We start from the raw sequence: 3,353 nt of genomic DNA on the forward strand, positions 1-3,353 counted from the left end.
ACCTGTATCTTGCCATTGTTGCCGCCAACCAATATAACAAGGGGAACCCCTGGCTGATTGATGTAGGTAGGAAATCAGGGGGAAAATAGAAAATCACTAAGAAAAAGAATATTTCTCTACCTATATATTTCAATATGTACACAGTATCATCTATTAAGGCATTGACACTCTAACTAGATCAACAGACAGACCATTTAACACGGAAGAAAGATATTCATTCTTAAAGTTTATTTTTCGTGTTATATTGCGGTCAAAATTGATCAGTTCCCAAATAATTATATGGACACAATTTATAATAATGCATTAAAATGACAAAGCGTTATATGTACAACAACGTGAATCAAACGACAAGGAAAGGTCCCCTAAAGAGTCATTCACAACACACTCTCAAACTCACACCAATGTCATACAGCACCATCAATACACACATCTCACTTATACAGACAATAGCTCAAATGAACATAGAGGTCCCGCATACAAAAGAATCAAAATTCAAAGATCAATATATAGATATTCAGTACAGTGTATAATCGCACATATTTTTTTATATATGATATATATACTTTCAAATACAATTTCAATCTTTAAAGAGCAAACAAAAGAACTTGTAAGGAGGGCCTCATTAGATGCGCCGACACGCGTTTCGGTGACCACACCCTAATTCGGGTACCACCTTCCTCAGGGCGTACAAAGACCGTAAAGAACGGGCTAACGATGTAGAGGGACCTAACGGATATAAAATAATATGAAGAGAGAATTAAGATATGAAAACTCACATAGAATACCTAATTAATTTCATTACTCATATCGTACAACGGTCTTCAGTCACGAGTGTCAAAGCCACACAATTTTTCAAAATTTGAACAACAATAGAAAAACGCATGATAGCGATTGCACCGATTCAAAAAAACGAAGAAATTGAAATCAAAAAGATAATAAGATGAAATAAAAAACAGTCTGAAAAAATGGAATACAATGAAATACATATGACAGAAAGACTTAGGAAGGATGGGGAGAAAAGAAAATAGTTAAAAAGGATGAATAAAGAGGGAAAAGGAGAATCAAGAAGGTCTGGCAAATAGTGTCCAAAATCAAAAAGCCTCAAACATAATGAAAGAGCAAGAAAGTGAAGAATAGAGAATAAAAGTATATAAGGCAAAAATAGGGCTAAGATGACTAGTATATAGTTGGTCAACAACATAGGTAAAGGCTAGCAGTGCATTAATTAAAAAGAACTAGAGGCTCATTGTCGCGCTCACCTGTGTAAAATGAGAGGAACTGATCAGACTGTAATAGGCTAAAGCAAGGCGGTTCTGATCACCACTGGGCCGTTGAGAGTTCTTAATGGATCAAATCAGCTAAATAGACAAATAAGTTCTCCATTAGGTAAATATTGGAAAGATCTATCGGCGGCACAGTTAAAATCGCAAAACAAAATAAAACAACAATCTAACAGGGAAACTATTTTCCCTCATCTATAAAAGCGGATGAATTGAACATATACTGAAGAATTGAAGGATACTCGGGTTCCGTCGAGATGAGTTAGGGGAAACACTCGAGATAATTTGAAGAAATTCTGTGAACAAAAAAAGAGTAGCTTTCTACTGGGGGCATATGCTACGAAGCAATAACAGGTGCATATGCGTCAGGTCTCATAGACTAGACAACCCTCACTGGAACAAGGAATGACTCACCGCTCTGAAATGTTAACAAGGCGAAGTCTGTAATAAACAAGGTTCAGCGGCGATAGCTGCTCTTGTCTCGGGAGGCTGCACACCAAGAAAAACAAAATACGGAAAGGTATAAGTTCAATTACTATCCTATTATGTGTGGAATAGCCAGTCGATGTAAGATAAAAGTATTCGGATATACATAGCTCAAAGTGTCAAGAAAGAAACGGTAAAACGACACAGGCTTTAGTACAAGGTTGCGTATGTAATTGCTGAGTTGGAAAGAGCTGTTAATATGCAAACAGGCAAGTTTAATTGTAAAATTCAAATATGTGAAAAAAACGAAATGCAGGCAACACGCCGACAATGATCGGGAGAAAATAAATAGAGAAAAAGAAAGCAATGCGTACCGGGTTAATAATACCTGATTTGCATGGATAATATATCGCGGCCAATCAAGGGAATCTCTGGGTATGGCATCCTTCTAAATGATGAACCGGAAAAAGGTCCGATAAGCATACGTAAAACGTATACGGGCGTTTAAATAGGCCAATGAAAGGACCCGTGGTCAAAGAAGGCGTGCCATTACACAGGCATCAATGCAAGTAGAAAATCTTTAAAGGGACAAGCTCACAAAAAAGATACATATAAAAAGAGCTATTCAATGGAGACAATACCACATGGGTGTATCTAAGACGCAAATAATGAAAACAAGGGGGCAAAGCCCATCAGACCTTTTGCAGCGTTAAAACACAATAATGCTAGTCAATCAAGAAGACATTAAACTTGGCTAATGAGAGAGATGGGATCAAGGTATAGGGAAAATTAGTAGCAACACTAATTTCCAAATAGGGAATACGTAGACAACTACATTTTTAGTGTCAAGAGCAAAGAACCGATAACAAATAAAGGTCTTACAAGATAGCATATTCCCATGGCAGGGATTCGTTCAACCCTTTGTCCTTAGTATTAAGGACAAAGATCCAATATACTTCGCGCTTCCTGCGTATATTGTTACTATCCAGTCCTTTTTGGTTGCAAATTTTTTACAGAATCGTCCAACGGAAATCCTCCTCAGAATGTCTCTTTGTTGCCTTTTTCTTCGTGATTGCTGCCGCCAAGCCTGTCCCAGATGACTGCTGCAGGAACTTAGACACACACATCTCCGTGCCCTGATGTGTCATTGGCACACAGTGATGCAGACCAACCACCTTTGCCCCCGATGTGTCAGTCGCACACAGTGATGCAGCCATAACACCACCACACACACCTGACACACCGGATACAGGAGACATATCAGAGGAGTAAGATGTGGCTGGCAATGGCTGTGTGAGAAAGGAGGTAGTAGCATCCATCCCCGCCATATGGCCTGTCCCTGCCTGGTTCAGCCCTCTTCATTATGCCCTGGAACAACACCTTCCACAGTCCCCCGAAACACTCTGCGACATTCACCTGGTCCATGACATGGACTGCCATATCTGCTCTGGTTACCAATGACACAGCAATCAGGCTGTAGACTGAACTCTTCCTCTTCCGATTAACTTTTAATTCCCCCAAGTACTCTGGTTGGCCCTCCACTGGGCAACCATGTAATGTCGGTTGGCATGGCCATGTACTGTTCCAGCTCCGACACTCCACAGAATGTGAAGAAAACATTCAAAATCACACAGATGTGTCATGTCT

General features: G+C 39.6%; 1 long non-coding RNA gene across 2 annotated transcripts; it reads right to left on the bottom strand.

Moving 5' to 3' along the window:
* Positions 1-206: 206 nt before the first annotated feature.
* On the bottom strand, positions 207-2,181 carry LOC146855159 (uncharacterized). Of its 2 annotated transcripts, none has more exons than XR_014980792.1 (4): positions 2,095-2,181; positions 1,695-1,769; positions 1,260-1,358; positions 207-726 (listed from the first exon to the last, which is right to left on the bottom strand). It is a non-coding gene; the product is annotated as an uncharacterized LOC146855159 (long non-coding RNA). The 2 variants fall into 2 exon arrangements; XR_014980793.1 differs by having other exon boundaries at positions 2,081-2,177.
* Between the last annotated feature and the right edge of the window lie 1,172 nt (positions 2,182-3,353).

The sequence above is a fragment of the Triturus cristatus genome, chromosome 4_1 (assembly GCF_964204655.1).
Source record: "Triturus cristatus chromosome 4_1, aTriCri1.1, whole genome shotgun sequence".
Classification (NCBI taxonomy): domain Eukaryota; kingdom Metazoa; phylum Chordata; class Amphibia; order Caudata; family Salamandridae; genus Triturus; species Triturus cristatus.